The sequence below is a fragment of the Lepisma saccharinum genome, chromosome 18 (genome assembly GCF_977018435.1).
Source record: "Lepisma saccharinum chromosome 18, izLepSacc3.1, whole genome shotgun sequence".
In the NCBI taxonomy this organism is placed as follows: domain Eukaryota; kingdom Metazoa; phylum Arthropoda; class Insecta; order Zygentoma; family Lepismatidae; genus Lepisma; species Lepisma saccharinum.
Window position 1 is genome coordinate 43667774 of NC_139246.1, and position 18030 is coordinate 43685803.

The window sequence follows — 18030 nt, forward strand, 5'->3', positions numbered from 1 at the left end:
AGCTTATTGTTGTGATTAACCTGATGTCGAAGAATTATTGAAAGGCAAAAATGCAAGATTGAATGATGTCACTGATGTCTCTGATATCACTTCGTGCCAAATTATATGACGTGATTATATTAATAATATAATATGTCTAGTTATTCCATTGATGGGTCTCAATTGAGCACACAAAATATGGTGTAATGTCCACTCCTAACCGACCTTCACAGCTGAGTGGATAGCACAGCGCGCTACGACAGCATGGGCCCCTGGTTCAAATCTCGGCTTGGGAATGGGTGTTCTTGGTAAGTGTCCCTTCATCAATTTCAACATATCATCACTCATCTACATCGTGGCTATTTGTCAAAAGTGAATGAATAGCGACACCAAATAACAAACATACAATCAAATCGAACATCTCAACCGATATAATTCTATACCGTACCAAATTCCCACTTTATTCATTACTGCATCTTACGTCATATTACAGCATCTCAATTGTTTTCCGATTCGAAAATAATTGAAAAGTTGTTTTGCGCAGTTGATAGTGCATTGTTTCGTTTTTGGATTGTTTAATTAACGGCGCATTAATTAGTTGTAGACCAATCGTGACAGAGGGAATCGATAACACAAAGGAATGGGAAAAGACAAGTTAGAGACCACGGATCTCTTTAAAAGTAGCATTCCGTGAATACGACTGAAGTGACTGCAGAATATTATGGATAAAATTTGTTTCGCTTTTTCTTAAATTTCTGTTTGTTATTTTACTTCGCTTTTCTTCTACCACTCGCGTTAAACATATCGGTGAGGAAGAATTATAAACTCGTGAAATGGACAAATTTCATCGAGTCAAGGGCGAAACCAGCCCGATACTCATCTTCAAAACTTCAAATTTATGCAGTACAGTGGTAAAACAGTGATCGATCTTTAGAGCACTGTGATCTTAAGAGATCAATCTTAACCCATGCGTAGTTAGAGATCGATTTGTTCATTGAAGTCTCCAGCCTAACTATTGCCTATTTTTGTGGGGGCAGAAAAATGTTTATCATGCATTTGCCTTGACTCATTCACCAACAGGTCAATAGGTGGCGGGGCTTGCCCCGAGTTGATATTTTCCTGAAGATGAGGCCTGCTTGAGAAAAGGTTTATTATCCATAAAGAAAAACAAACACGTCAAAATCTTTGTTCGTGTAAACTTTCTATTCTGATAATTCTCAATGAGTATTTTGAGATCGGTTAGTTTGTACAAACTATCCAGCCTAGCTAAAATTAAGTAATTTTGAATAAATTATTTAACAAATTATTTGGTAACAAATAAAAACATTTTTCAAGAAGGCAAATTTGGAAATTTTGACTAAATTATTTGGTTTTCCTAAACAAATAGGCTACATTTTGTTAGATTTATCAAAATAATATTTGGCATTAGTAAGCAAAAAATGGTTTACAACAAACAAATAGAACTTGACCAAATCTTTTGGTACTGGTGGACAATTATTTGGTTAATGTCTATTTAATCAAACGAATTGTTCAACACTCCCATTTTTTGGTTAATCCAAAACAAACATTTTTCTCTGTGCAGTAAGTGGGAAGCATTTCGATGACAATGATGACGTCATTTCAGCGGTGAAATACTTCGTAGACAGTCAGACACAGGACTTCTATAACAACGGGATCCGCAAGTTGGTACATCGATGGGAGAGGTTTTCGTGAAGACAGACTGATTCATGCACAAAAACTCGTGTATGTTATTGTATTTTTTCTTGGCAATAATTATTACTTTATGAACGTTCCTTGTATGTCATGTAAATGAGAGCCAGTGTGGTTCAACCGGAAGAGAACCTGCCTACCACGCGGGAAATCCGGGTTCGATTCCCGGGTGGATGATCTGATCTCAGGTGAGAATTTTTCCCCATGGCGCAGTTCCCAGGGGATAACTTTACCTTATATCAGCAATAAGAGCCTGTGTCAATGATTTGAACACGATGCAACATGAACAGACATCGGTGCACTTTGAAAAATAACATCATCTAAATGTCCTTCTCCTGCGGGGATGCACTGTTCAAGGCGATGCGGGAAGGCTTCCATGACGCACGCCTCAACATGTCTTTGCCTTACCCATATCACCCAACAGGTTAATATGTGCCGGAGCTTGCAGCGAGTTGATATCTTCCTGGAGATGAGGCCTGCTCGGAAAAGTTTCTTTATATATATAAGGAGTCGAGTGGGTGTCTTCCAGCTTCCGCTACTCCTCTTGGAAGACGTGGTCGCCATCAGGAGCTTCTGTATGGAGCAGATACTTTGTTTCCTCTCAGCTAGAAAGACTAAAAAGTGGTACAGGCAGCTTTTGGTGGTAAGCCCCGCAACGACGTCAACGTGGCTACCATCTGCGGGGGCCTCTTTTTTTTAGTTGGAGAGGGGCACGAGACCGCTTGTACCCTACGGTCTTGCGCCGGAGAACCAACTATGTACAGTCACCTGCAATAAAGATGGGGCACCTAAATCCTGAAATGCTTGTTTCGCTCCATGCCCTTATGAGTGTTGCCTAACCCTACGGCGGTAGAAGTTGGCATTGAAAATTTGCTATTAAAACCCAATTATTGCCATAGGGCTAGCCAACACGCATAACTTGCAAGTATTTCAAGATCTAGCTGTCCCATTTTTATTGCTGGTGAGTGTACACTCATGGACACTTCTGGGTTGAAGCAATCCCATTGACTTTCGGTGGGATCGTTGCAAGCTAGAAGTCTCCGTGACTTTATTACATACGCAGAGTGATCATTAACACTGGGATTTTTATGCATTTACATGTTTTTTGGGGGAGGGTGACGGGGTTCAATCAGTGGCGGCGATTGAGTTACGAAAATTGGGGGCAATGTGCAAAAAGTGGGGGTGGGCAAGGACCTTCCTTGGTGCATAAAGTTTAGTATAATTCGGCGACAAAAGTGGCAAAATTGGGGGGGGGAGGCAACTGCTGCCCCTAATGGCCGCCACTGGGTCCAATACATTACTCAGATGTTCGTCAATTCCATAACAAAAGGAGCTACAAGCAAAACATTTTTAATAGGCATTCTTTTACATTTCCTCTTAATTTTACAGGATATTGCAATTTTTATGGTGTCTCGTGGTATTTTAGTGCATTTAAACAGTTCATTGAAATATTTTTAAAAACATTTCACGACAGCAGAGGCATTTCTTAGTGTTTTCTGTTTGTTTACGTAATAAGCAAATCTGGAACAAAGGGACTTGCTCAAAAAAGAGTCAAGTCACTTAGAAAAAATTCATGAGAAAGAGGATGTAGCGAAGAACAGGGGGTCCAGAGACCCCACCCCCGCGAAAGACTTACCAAGTGCTAAAATTAAATAAACAAAATATACTTGTTTAGAATTTTTTATTTAAGCGATGTTTATTTATTTGCGGCGAACTTATTTGAAGGCACAGAATTGGGATCATACGGCTTTGAAGGACAGTTCCAAAGATTTATTGATTTTTTGTTAATCAATAAATATTCAATTATTTATCTATTTGACATTAATTCCCTTATGCAAATTTTGACGATGTTAACTACACGTAAGCTAGATAATGAATACGAGCTGTTTACCATTTTTTTTACCTATTCATGTAATAATGACAATACAATATTACTTAATTTACATATTTAAATTATATTAATTTAATTGAATTATTCTATTATTATTTATTGAAACACTAAGTCTTTTTTATCATGAACCACGTGATAGGTAAGCCATTAATAAATCACTCCCATCTTGACCTATTCCCCAAGATTCCGGGAAGTTAAATTACAGATTCCTCTAGAGATGGCAGTATCTTCAGAATATTTCTTTACATTCAATTTAAACATTTCTGCGCAAATATTCTAAAGTAAAAGTGAAACAAATTCAATAGGATATTAAGAATTTATGTTACCTAAAATAACATTACTTAAGTTGTTAAATATTACGACAATAAATAATAATTTACGAAAAGGTCGAATTTCCCGGGAACACATTATATGGAACATTATTAGAAAATATTAGACGGTCTTTGTTTTGGTAGCAATACTTTTCTCTTCGTTAGAAGTAAGAACACTCTTTACCTTTGCCCCAAATTAGCAAGACAACCCTATTGATACCTCAAATACCTACCACCCACTCTCCGACAACGCAGGTGGCTCCGCAGACAACAAGACGGAAAGAAAACACCAGCTGTCTACATCTACAATGCAGAAAAGAGTTATAAACTCACCTCACCTCTGATGCAAAACTTTGGCGACGAAACAGAAAGTCCGACTACTCCATGATGGCATGAATCTACAGCTAAACTCAAGAGAAGCTCATCACTTATTGCAAAGAAAAGTCACTCAGCCACGCTACAGAGAAACCCAGAAGAGACCGACCAATCAAGGTAGTTCTGAGAAAGTTGCCAATCGACACACCGATTGAAGAGAGCTTGAGCAACACTACAACATGATGCAAGTCAACCAGATGAGGATACCAGTGCCACTATTCCTAGTGGCATTACGACGAACCGAGACGACAGCAGATATCTACAACCATGAATGTCTACTGCACTGCAAGATTAAAGTGGAACCCTGCCGGTCTCCAGGGAGACACATTTGAAGTGTTAGTAGGGCTGTTTTACTAATTTGGAGCAAGGGTAACCTTTACTGATGCTTGAAATGTGCATGAAAACCGCTGAATGCCAGAAGCAAAGTGCTCTAACTGTGTAGAAAACCACCCAGCCAACTACAGAGGCTGCAGAATGTTTGTCAGTCCAACAAAAACACAAATCTCCACCTCCAAGACAGAAGAGAACAAAGAAAATGAAGAGAAGAGAACAGAAGCACAGCTGCAAGACACGCATCCAAGAGACAAAACCACGATACAGTTCGAAGTTTCTGGCTTTTGAAATTGTCTAATTGGCCTTCGTGGCGGAGTGGACGCTGTCTCTTCACACAGATGCAAGATAACCCAAAACGTATCTTAAAACTGGAAGAATGAATGCTGTACTTACCAAAATTGAATGTTCAAATGTGGCTTGAAGATCCAACACAGTGTAGAATCAAAATCGAGAACATCTTTTTCACAAACCTTGAAAACTTGCTAGAGAAGAGAAGGTCGGGCTGCACCGTCCTCAACTCGATTAAAACTGGCAAATACACGGCCAGGAATGGTAGTACCGCGCTGGCTCCCAGGTAGCAGCATAAATCAGTGAGAAGCCATCAAGTAGAGCGACAGCCGTAAGACTGGACAAGAAATACAAGTTGTTCTTTATGGAATTGGATACATGTCATCAGAGGCACAACGACAGGGTTGCAGGGGGGCATTGACCCCCACGCAGTCTTGGACGAAAATTAATTCTAGGGGCCAAGGGGTCAAACATTCACGGCCAAGGCGCCTGCAGGAGGCCACAGAGGCACAATTGCCCCATTCGATTTCAAATTTTATGCAAATAAAAATATATTTCGGAAAATTATCTTCCTCGCTTCGCTCCCAGTACCTGCTTTTCCTAGTCTTATCAAGTTCCAAGCCGGAGGGAGTCGGCCCTGGGCATCGAACGATCTAAGTGGAAAAAGTTGTAAAGGAAATAATGCCATGGGGCCTTGTGAAATTATTTGGCCCTATTAAATCAATATTGTTTTCAGTTTGCAAAAAGTTGAATCAGAAAATGTTCATGCTCGCTTTGCTCGCACTGGCTGTATTATTGTTTTCTGTAATGCATTGCAAATTACCAGAGAGGGAAGTAAGACTTTTCTTAATTGATTTTGTCTTAACTCCATGAACAATTGTTTTGAGGAAAAGGAGCGTGCACATTTGAGAAACAAATTACATAATTTTTGCTGTTGGTTTATTATGAGGTGGATGAATTGACTATGTAATGCATTTAATTATATATGAGTGTGTGTATGTACATATATAAAGGAAAGCCTCCCCGACGGCGCAGTGGTAGCGTCGTCGCCTTGTAATCAAGGGAGGCACAAGTGGTTCGGATCCCACTTTAAACTGTAGGTCCAGTCCCGATTAGCCTTACTGTGCATAAAGTGGACTTAAAACACCAACTCAAACCAAATATATAAAGGAACTTTGATTACGTACACAATTCAGTGTTGCATGTGTGTAAATCATATGTTGCACATGGAATTTATACATGTTATATGTAAGAAAAGGGTCGGTCCTCCTCCGTGGCCGTTCGGTCTCCGACTGCGGGACGTCATGGGTTCAGTCTCTGGGTTCTCGGTCTGTGTATAGGACCGGTGGCAACCCACCATCGTGAGGAAATTGGGGAGCTACGAGTGAGCAGCGTAACCCGGTCAGCTGAGGGTTCGACGTGCTGACCCCAGGTCACCCAATTACCGGTTGAAGAACTAAAAACTTCTAGCTAGGATTGTGGGAGGGAGACTGGCAGTCAGAAGATATCCCAAGGCGTCCCTTAGAGGGCTGTCGCGCCAGGGGTTATGTAAAGAAAAAAGAAGGATTGTATTCGTAATGAATTTATCATGAACTTTCCGTCTTTCAAAAATAAAGTTTGGGTGCTTATTTTCCATTATTAATGTGAAATTGAACGTTTTTTTTAAAAAAATCTAATTGTTTGTTCCAACACAAATGTTTTAGCACCGATTTCTACCCCTCTTTTGCGTAATTCACTAGGATAATAACGTCTTCGATACTACTACTACTATTAATATTATTATTATTATTATTATAGGTACGTTTATCCTGGTACTTGCCCCCTCTCCCAGTCAAAAATTCGTGGTTGCGCCGGTGCAAGTCAATCAGTATTTGTACACAATTCAACACTTCATATCTCCTGTTCGATTTTTTCTGCCATCCGTGCATGCATGCTAGAGGTGATATGTTTCGGTCCCTTTGTACTTCCGCGGTGCCCGTAAAAACCATTGCATCAGTTCACTGTTTGTTTGCTCCGCGTGCAAGAATCGTGACTCACTTAGGATTTACGTTGGGAAGGCGGAAGATCTTTTTATTGGCGGTAAAAGTGAGCTGTAAACGAAATGATGGCAAAAAAGTAGAAAATCGTTCATTTAATTGCTTCCCAAACTCCGTGTCGGAGAATACCTACGATGTTCTGGACTAAAAGATTGTTGTCAGCGATCCTAACGTGTTTTCGGCCTACTATCCCAATCCACAATGGCAGTGTCTGTGAAGAGAAAGTTGTTCTTGAGAGTTTGAGGCACTGTAAGAATCCATACCTGCATTGCTCGAGCAGGGTCTTTGACATGAATTACAATTTGAAAAATGTCGGTGCTATAACCTTTCATTAGCCATAACATTAGGCCACGCTGTGTAATGTTTGTTACTAAAGTTTTCGAACCTCCATAAACTTTCCTTGCATGAGATGGAGAAAAGTTGTACCAAACTATAAGTTTTTGAGTTTAAAGTCCACTTTATGGACAGGCAAATCGGGACTTGACCTACAGTTCAAAGTAGTACCGGAACCACTAAAGGCCTTCATCATGGTGTCTGTCCAAAAGGCACTTTTTCTGCTCGAAGAAATGTGTTTGAATTTGTTTCTTTAAGTTTACTTTATGCACAGATTGATGGATCAGGACAACAGTTTAAAGTTCGTAATTTCTCCTTCGATTGTTTTCGTTACCCGGTGGAGGTACAAAGTGGTTCGGATCCCACATTAAACTGTAGGTCCAGTCCCGATTAGCCTTACTGTGCATAAAGTGGAGTAAAAACACCAACTCAACCAATCAAAATCTTTCGATTGTCCTTTGTTCCACGTTCTACGTGCCATGGTAACGATATGACGTCAGGTGTAGTTTACTTGCCATCATTATGAATCCATTTTGGGCTCCCGTACTCATCAAATTTTAGCGGACTTTTAAAATGGTATTTAAGGATGTCTGAACTAATTTCAAACCTACCAGTATTTTTTTTGCAATTTTGTCAGATTTTGCCTGAGATTACTTAGCTAATTCGTGGCTTCAAGAAATTACAAGGAAGTGCCTGGAAAACTCAAAGACGAAAAGAAAGGCGACATAATTCTCGAATTTACCGGGCTTCGCGCCAAGGCTTCGGCCATCCGGGTTCCGTCACCAAGAAAGCCAAGGGCGTGAGGAGGTATGTGATACGGGAGCGCCTCACATTCGAAGACTGTCTTGAGTGCCTCAAGAGCAGATCATCTCTTCTACGAGCAGAGCAGCGCATCCAAAGCATCGACCATAAAGAAGATCGCCCTGCACGCGCGCGGCGATAAAAGGTGCATCCTCGAGTGTAAGATCCACACTCTCCCCTGGGGCCACTATCGCCTGCAAACCAGCAAGGCTTGCACTATGTATTCATAGAGAGCACCTCTACGGAACTACACTTCACACTCACATATTTCAAATTATAAAATAAAATAGTTTGTACAAAACTATGATGGGGGAACCACAATTCGAAAATCTGACGTCCCAATTTATTTTACAGAGGCACTTGGATATAGCATTTGCCCTCGAATGCAAACGGTTGGAGATTTGGATTATATTTTGAGGGTTCCTCCTTATTGTCCGTACACGCACAGACATTTTTTTTCTTGCAAGCACCCTTGCAACACACAATGTTATCACAGTGCACCGAAAACTGCTCTGTCACCCCTTTGGTTCGTTCTTCACATCGTAAGCAAAGGTCTTCTGCACGATGAGGATGGCGCTGCACAGGGTGTCGGCAGGCAGGGCGTCGTGGAACTCGCACACAATCCTAATGATTTTTTCAATACTTTCAAATGAGTTGAAAATAAAATGGGGTTTCCATTTTAAAAAAACTAAGTTTGTGTTGAAAATCGTACTTCCTTACGTAGTTGAACGTATTGTGTTCACTAATTTCATGAGCCCCTCTCATACCTATATATCTGCGAAAGCAGTTTTGCAATATTTGTTGTTGTTCACGAAATATTTCAGGTCGCAATGTTACATGAGATAAATGTTTTTCTTTCCCAACTGAATTTTCATCAATGTTTTGCCTCACCCCCTAATCAGAGGGTCTACGCACGCCTTACGCTCGAACCTGAGGAGTAAAATTCGCGAGACCGTTCTGCTCAATTGTAGACTGTTAAGGATTGTTAAGGGTTATTTATATTTAGTCATGTTGAAAATAGATTTTCTCTGTGAGGTGGTTCTGTGCCCAGGACTGAAATGAGGATATTCGCCTAATATTAGAAAATATATTTCTTGCACTATGAGATATATGTGAAAATTTCTCTTTCAAACAAAATGAGCTACTTAAACAAAATATGAGCATCTGAGAATTTAAAAATAAACCCAAACAAATTCTTGTTTGCCTCCAATTCTAGTACAATATATCTAAAGCATCCCAGTTTGTTTACATCATATATGGAGTCAGTAAACAGAATTGAGTAAAAATCATTTCACCATCATCTTACAGGCATATTATTTGACTGACAAGGAAACATATAAATAAATATTAACCTAATATATGAAGAAAATAAGTTGATATAGCTTAAATTGTTAGAATTTCAAAGATACATTAGTCTTGTTTGTACTTATAGTAAAGTGTAGGTTAACAGTAAGCAACAAACCTCCATTTTCTTACCTTCTGCCGTTGTTTCATTCATGTTCATCTTCTCCTCTACATTGGGATGGCCTTCATACACGTTCATAGCACCTTCGTTAATGATTTTTAGTTTCTTTTGGTGGAGAATGCACTGTTGTCAGAAATTTATCATATTTAAATAATAATAAATTACTGAAGAAAATGATATTTAATAATTTCACTCACCCTCAGCTTATTTTTCTGTTTTCCGGGAGCTGAAATCTGAAGCTGTAGGACAGGCTTTGCACTTAGGCATTAAAATATCTCAAAATAGGTAGGCAAGTAAGCACAAAATACGTAATTGGCACTAAACGTGATGAACACTTTTTCATCAATTACACTGATAAAGCACTGAAGAAACAGCTATCTTCGAAAGAAGCACACGTGAGTAAAACAGGCACAAAGGAACACTATAAAACATGAATTCTACCCAGAACTGACACCAGATGGTTTTTAAACGTAAACGTCTACTTTATCTGACCAGGGAACAATATAACGAATTTCAGGGCAAATCTTTAGCCTATTCTTGCATAAAATGTAAAACAAATCTCCGGGATCAGCCCACAAATTTCCTAAAAACTTGCCAGAAATGTGTAACTGTAATTCTGAGAACTTGAATTCATTTCGATACTAGCGGTTTCCATAGCGGAGATATTACATGCGATTTGCGGTCAGTCGCCGTCTGGCCGGCCGCCAAACGGGCCGCCATCATTCGCACAAGGGACGGCGAAACACACATATATATCACTGGGATGTGAAGCGATGAAACGACAATGTGCTGGTGGTAGAACGTTTCGAAAATTCATATATTCTGTGAGAAAAAAGTGGTGTTGTATGAATATTGTATGAAGTATTCAAGGAGGTTAATGGTGAAAGAAACTATTAAGTTATATCAACAAAGGAGATCCTTGTTTGTCGTTTTTTTTTGTCTCGACTGGAAATATGCTCTAAGAAAGTTCAATTCTCATGAAACGTCAGAGTGTCGCAAAGAATGCTCTCAGCTAGTGTTAAGAACAGAAGCTTTATGAGATATTCTGTGAACTTATACCTCAAGTTCTTGAACCCACCCAATATTTTACAAAAGTTTATGCTCCTGAAAATACTCACTACCTGTGAATGGACACAGGTGCAAAGTCCGCTCTGCAAGGGTCGGGGTTAAGCGCCTCTAGCGGAGAAAATTAGAATTTCATCCAAAAAAAAATGGTATTTGCATCAGCAAAGCACTCAGGCTGAAAGCATCGTCACGTTCTATAGTTTGGAAGAGGCTTAATTTTAGTTTCAGTCGCCAGATGTCGCAATGAATATTTAACTTAAATTTTTCTCACGTACGGCAACTGTCTTTCTATTTATTTACCTTGGTAGGAGAAGTTTAATTGCAGATAATATATATATTTCTTTAGATTTGTATATTATCATGTTTTGAAACTCTACATTTAATATTTTACATTTTGCAAATATATCTTATGCTCGTATTAAGGCGATAATTTTCAATTAATAACATTCCGATTTTTATCTTGTAAGTGTGTTTTTGAATTCTTAATTTATATTTTTGCAGGGAGTTTAAAGTAGTTAGAACCAAGCTCTCAAGAATGAATTTATGAACTAATTAAACTAAATATTATTATATATTATAATCTGTAAATAAGTAATCAGTCTGTCATTCCTTAACAGACTACAATGATAATCCCAAATAACTTAATAATAAAATTATACTACTCATACCGTCACAGGTCAAGATTTCTTTCAACACATTTCCAAATGACAAACTATTGCTTCTTAAAGTTTGACTTCACATTAGGCGAGAACTAAAGCTAAACTATAGCAACGATGTGCAAGCAATTCTTTGTTCCCATGTTAGATTTATCTCGATGAGCATTGTTGCAAATGTAATTGTTGGGATTAAATTCCAATTTTTTTCAAGTCTTTGTGAAAATTTTCGGTTTGCTTGACTCAGACAAGCTACAGGTTTTTCCACTCTTACGGCGGCCGGCCCTAGTTCTGGCAAGGGAAGTGTGGAGCGTCTATTACGTCGCAGACCAACCAGGCAACAGCAGTGGTGCCGAGAGACACGACTCGGCGGAAGAAGTACTACGTGAACCTCGTTCTACTGGCTGCTGTGTTTCTTATCGCTAGAGCCCGGAAGTTCAGGCATTTACTTTCGTTAAAATAGGCAGGCAAAAAGGCATTTATAATGTGGAAAATAGGCACTAAAAATAAAAAAAGGCAAAATAAACCGAAAAAAAGGCACATTTGGAGGTCGCTTACTTTTATCTATAATTTCTGGCAAAATGTTAAGATCTACATTGGGAAGAGCATTTCAATTTTTCCGACTTGATTGCACATAACTAACTACAAGGTGTTTTTTTAAGTTCTCAACATTCATTGATAGTCGTCTGTCAGAGAGAATGTTTCTCATAATAGAAAATGATCTTTCTACTTCGACAGAAGTTATTGGAGCATACATAAAACAAGCTAATGTAGCTGGACTCATTTCGGTAACAGCATTTTCACCTTTTAGAATATTACAAATTGTTTTCAATTGTTTCAAGTTCTCATTTGCACTCACTACCCGTTTGCACTTTTCCGCAACATCTGACCCCTTTTCTCCTGGCACTTCCATCATCTGCTGCATAGATTCCTATTAGATTTTAATGGATGCTATAATTGTAATTGTCTTTGGCAATGCACCATAATGTGCAAAAATAAACTTGAATAGCACAGGAGTTTTTTCACTTCACGAATTGAAGCCGCTTCATTTTCTGGATGAGCATCTATCACCTCACTGATTTTTTGAAGGTTGTTAGCATAATATATAGCTGCTGATATCCAGGTTCCACATCTGGTCAAGACTGGTTGCGGAGGTAAACTAAGCTCAGATGCAACTTCCTTAAATTTTCGGGTTCGAGAGGGAGATTTCAGAAATATCTTCTTTGTGTTCGAAATCAACCTGTCCATTTCAGCAGTCAATCATGCACAAGGAAATGTTAACCGAAAGGCAATATCCTAACTGAGCATGAAATACATTTTTCTCACACTTTTCTCCTTCAGCAATGTTGAAACATGCATGAGATCAATATTACTTAAATAAGGCGAAAATTATCCACATAATAAACGGAAGAAAAATAAATGCCAACAACGTCTTTTGGGAGAAAAATAATTTATATACACATTTTTTTTTAAAAAAATGGTCAAATTTCATTGAAAAAGGCAAAAAAGGCATTATAATTAAAAATAGGCAGTGGGGTCCCAAATAGGCAAAATAGGCAAAATGAAAAGGCTTCTAAAACATTCCAAACAACATAAAAAAACGTATATCCGGAAAAAATTTATCAATATATGCACTAGATAAAAAGAGGCATTTTGCCAAACTTCCGGGCTCTACTTGTCGCCCTGGATTGGTCGCTGCCCACTTCCCTTGCCAGCATTAGGATCGGCCGCCGTAACGGTAGAAATGCCTTTAGTCAGGACTGAAGCTACGCTGGGATCGAAGTATACTGCGGGACACGAAAATGCGAACCTCAAGGTCACACGTTGCCAGGGCGCTGTTGCAAAGTTGAGCTGGTGCTCACTCTGACTACAATCGTTTATAGTTTTGCGTTATTATTTTATACTTTCTGGATTATACTTTATTTCTTACATTTCTTTAAATTCTGCAGAATTCGTAATACGGAAATATTTGAATCCCGAAAGTACATATTATTTTTGCTAAATCAAGTCTCACCTTTCCAGTAGTTGGAAATTCTCCACGATCATAAAAAGTAAAAGCACCCTCTACTTCCTTATCAAACTCATCTAATCTGGTTATATTCTTATCTCTTTTGTAGTGTTTTCGTGTCGCATGGAACTGGGCTTTATTTCCACATTATCCGTAGCCCTTTTAACTTATTGAACACCCGTTCTGACCACGTCACGTCTTTAGTCAGCATTTGAACTTGTTTGAAGTTAATAGTATTTTCCATTTCTGGGGTATCATTTATAATTTAGAACATTTTGTATTCCTGTCTAAATATTATTAGAATAATTAAATCAAGAAGACTTAGATGGGCAGGCTTTGTGGCACGAGCGGGAGAGGAAGGAGGAGTTTACAGGATTCTTGTTGGGAAACCTGATGGCAAGAGGCCTGTAGGAAGGTCAAGACGAAGATGGAGGGAAAACGTTGAGATGGACCTAAAGGAAATCGGCAAGGATGGATTGATCTTGCCTAGGATAGGGACAGATGGAAGGCTTCTGTTGCTGCAGCAATAATACTTCGGGTTTAAGAAAGCTAGAGAGTTAGTTAGTTAGCTGGGTAATCATGTAACGTTTGAAAATAGCTATATGCATGTTCAATACTTACTTTGTGCAGGGTGAGTCAAAAGTATATTTTCAATGTTTGTGCACCTTGAACATTAGTGCATGCGATGTTTTCAGTTCTCCAGAACCTTTTGCAGAACGTCCGGCATAATCATGTCTGCACATTGCACAATGCGTTCCTTCAGATGCTGGATGTTCTGAATCTTAACTTAGTAGACGAGCGCCTTTGAGTGACCCCAAAGGAAGAAACCCATTGTTGGCAGGTCTGGAGACCGCGGCGGCCACTCATTGGGATCACGGCGACCGATCCGTGCACCAGGAAACTGGACATTCAACCAGAGAAAACGAGAAACGAGACGAGGGAAACTCCCTATATGACCTGATTTTGACTCACCCTGTATATAGAGGTCTCCTATATAACCTGTCAATAACTCACCCTGTATATTGAGGTCGAACTTTCTTGTAACATGATGTAAGAAATGATCGCCTCTTATTGAGTCTGGACGGTATAGGCGTCAAGGACTTCTAAAGGGAGTGTTCCAACCGCAATGCCTGGAGGTCCTGAAGATGCGAAGAAGGCTATGAAATGGGCAAGTACGGAGGGTTTCACACAGACCATAAAGTCCAGACGCATTTGTAGGGGGTTAGGCTGTTTGTTTAATATATTATTGTTATTGCCAAGCTATTGTTATTATTATTACACTCTGGGGAGCTTTTTGTACTCAATACCAGTGGCGCCAACTTATATGAGCTTGTGGGGCTTGAGCCCACCCAACATTTTACCAGTTATTTATCTAATTTTAGAAACAAAATCCCCGTACTTAAGAAAACAAATATTTACCATTTCACAATGAAAGAATTCTCACTACTTAATAATTTGTTACATCTCCAACATGATATAAGCGTCCAATATTATTTACATTATTCGTTGTTACATCGTTAGTAGGGGAGTAGGGGAGGATAGATAACTAGAATGAGGACCGATAGGCACTAAAAACTCAAAATAGGCAATCAAATAGTAACGAAAAATACAAAATAGGGAAGAAAATTTATGAATGTGGACATTTTTCATCATTTTCCAGAATGCAGTTATCTTAAATAGGCACTGGTGACTAAAGTAGGGAACTAGCAACCACTACAAAATCCATGTATTTCTCTCAGATATGGTTTTTAACCCTAGCTTACCGGAGGGGGTTCTGAAAGTCCACCACCACTATTTTTATCAATTTTATGTGATTTTTTTTAAAAACAATTGAAAATATGTGTTCCCTAGGGTGTTCACGAAATTTCATTATTACGTTCGTAAAGTTAATGACTTATGATTTTTTGCTGTGAACCAGAATAATTCACTTAAAAAAAGGACATTCTCACTATATAACCATTCAAATTTGAACAGAAAATGGGTAAAAACTATAATATTTTTTGGATCACAATACTCAGTGCAATATTAACCCTTTATCGACTGACGGGACTTTAAAGTCCCGCATCCTGCAATCGCGTGCTACATCACACAGTTGGTTTCTGTCTCGGCGGGACTTGTGCTTCCATGGACGTCCGCAGGGGGGCAAAAAAGGCACAATTTTCCCCCCAAAATAGGCTTGTTTCCTAAAAAAAAAAACATGCTTAAATTTGAATTTATCATATTCATGCAATAACTAATACATATTATTGTGGCTAAAATGAAATTATATGTGTGAAATACATAATTTTTGGTTTGACTTTCATTTTCCAGGAGGGGCATAGTCCCCCCTTGCCCCCTTCCGAAAATGTACTAAAAGCTAAAGTTACTGCTACATCATATTGCAATGGTTCAAGAATAGTTACTGAAACATGACCCCAACTTGATTTCTTTAAAATACCATGCAGAAACATATTTTGCACAATCTTTACCGTTGTAGAATTACGATAATAATTTTTTAAAAAATTATGATAGGCCTAATGAAATGTCCCCTTTTCATCCACACTTATCTCAATAGAGAAATGTGCTATTGTTGAAATTCATTCAATTAATTTATCACAGGTGTATATGATGTTTTCTTAATTCAAAAGCTGGTGCCATTTTTAGAGAAATTCTTGGTAGAACACGCGACTAGCGAGGATGATTTAATACTTTTATGAATTCGTGTTTCATAAAACGAACACTCGGATTAGTGTGGTGCAGGGTAACTTTAGTTCCGGGCTTCTCCTGTGAAAGAAAGAAGAAAAATCTCATCACACTTATTTCCATTTTCCCCCAGACTTCAGCAAGAGCTTGGTTAGTCTGTCAACAGATGGCAGCTCTTGTACGTCAATTGACTAAAGAGATACAAAAGGGTATTTAAAGAGTTAGCACAATGTTGTGATCTAGTGCTGTTGAAGAACATTGTGCAGACACGAATTGCTTTTGATCAACAAATTTAATTTCCCCCAAGATGAACAAAAAATTGAATTCATTTTACTTCTCGCAATTCTTCCGTTGCAATTATCAGTAATATTTGGGTCTTTGGTGTTTGAGGTTAGCAAGATAAATTTACCTGCAATAATGTGAAGTTGGTGTTTTAAGTCTACTTTATGCACAGTAAGGCTAATTGGGACTGGACCTACAGTCTAAAGTGGGATCCGAACCACTATGTGCCTCCACCGGGTATCGAACAAATTTAACTCCATTAATTACTACTTCGGCATGCTAAAACATAAAATAATATATGGTAAATAGGTATAAACGTTGATAGTTGAAAGATGTAACCAAGCTCTGCAACTTCACCATTATGGCAGTAGCGCAACCACAGCGGGGGAGGGCAGGGGCATTGCCGCACCCCAACCTTGGACGGAAGTCGACTCTAGGGGGGCAAATATTGACGGATAAGGCCACCTGCAGAGAGGCACAGAGGAGCAATTGCCCACCTCGATTTCAAATTTTAAGCAAATAGAAATACATTTCGTAAAATGTTCTTGTTCGCTTCGGTCGCAGTACTTACTTTCCTCAATGTTATCAACTTCAGAGCCGTAGACAGTGGACGAAGGGGTCGTGCCTGAGCTCTGAACGCTCTAAAATTTAGATCATTCGGCGCGTAAGCCCGACAATATAGCTTTTAAGACACAGTAAATAAATTTTCGAACCCAACTTTTCGCCCCCCACCAAACGCCCCCTAGGGACCCACGCCCCATTGGTTGAGAAACGATGATTTAAATTGAAAAGATTGTGAGAGAAATAATTCCATGGCAGCCCTTGAAATTATTTGCACCCTATTAAATCAATCTTGTTTTCAGTTTGCGAAAAATTGGATCTAAACATGTTCTTGCGCGCTTCGCTCGCAATACAGGGTGTTTCTAAAGGTCGTTTACAACGCTTGGGAGGTGATTCCTCTCACGAAAACAAGCAAAAAGTGTGAGTTCCATTTTTACGACTGAGGCTTTGTTTCCGAGATAGGAGCCTCGCAAAAGGCGACAAAGTGAACGTCACACCTAACTGGGACTAATACTATCACAGATAGAGAGGCGGTTCCAAGGAAATCATAAAGGAATCGTATGTGCTCAGTCCGGAAGTCACTATGAAAAGTTCACTGCACGCATGCGCAATGGAGTCCTCAAAGGAATTGGGGATTTCCAGCAAGAACAATGCATGGAAAGGGTATGTAACGCAGCAAGAAGGACCGTGACAATGAGAAATGCGTTAAAGACAACACATCCCGACCTCAAACATCAAAACATGAGATCGGAACACAAAATCCGAAAAGTTGAGCATGGTTGCATACCCCAGTTACACGAGAGGAATGAACGAATCATGTCATGTGGCATACAAGAGACACATTACTCCACCAGGAGGAGGGAAAGAAAAACACAATATCAGATGACTGCGACAACGTGTATTTTTACACGCGACAACTACGTAATATCGCCCCCCCCCCACTTACACAACAAACAACAAATGCTACAATGTCTTACGCACAGACAGTGCGTGTCACTGTACACCAACTGAAGATGTCACTTTCACCACACAAATGGGGTGGGGAGCAATACCAAGAGTGTTCTCACTGGGATTTGCCGAGGGCGATAATCACAGATGGTTTTCAAAATGTCTGCCTTTGACTTCTACGCAGAGATGACAGCAACGAATCAAGGGTTGTCGAGTACGAGGAAACAAGCCAGGTGTATCTGCTACCGTCGCGGCGGCGACGTTGATGCGAGCAACGAGGTCCTCAACTGATGTGACATGTGTGTCGTA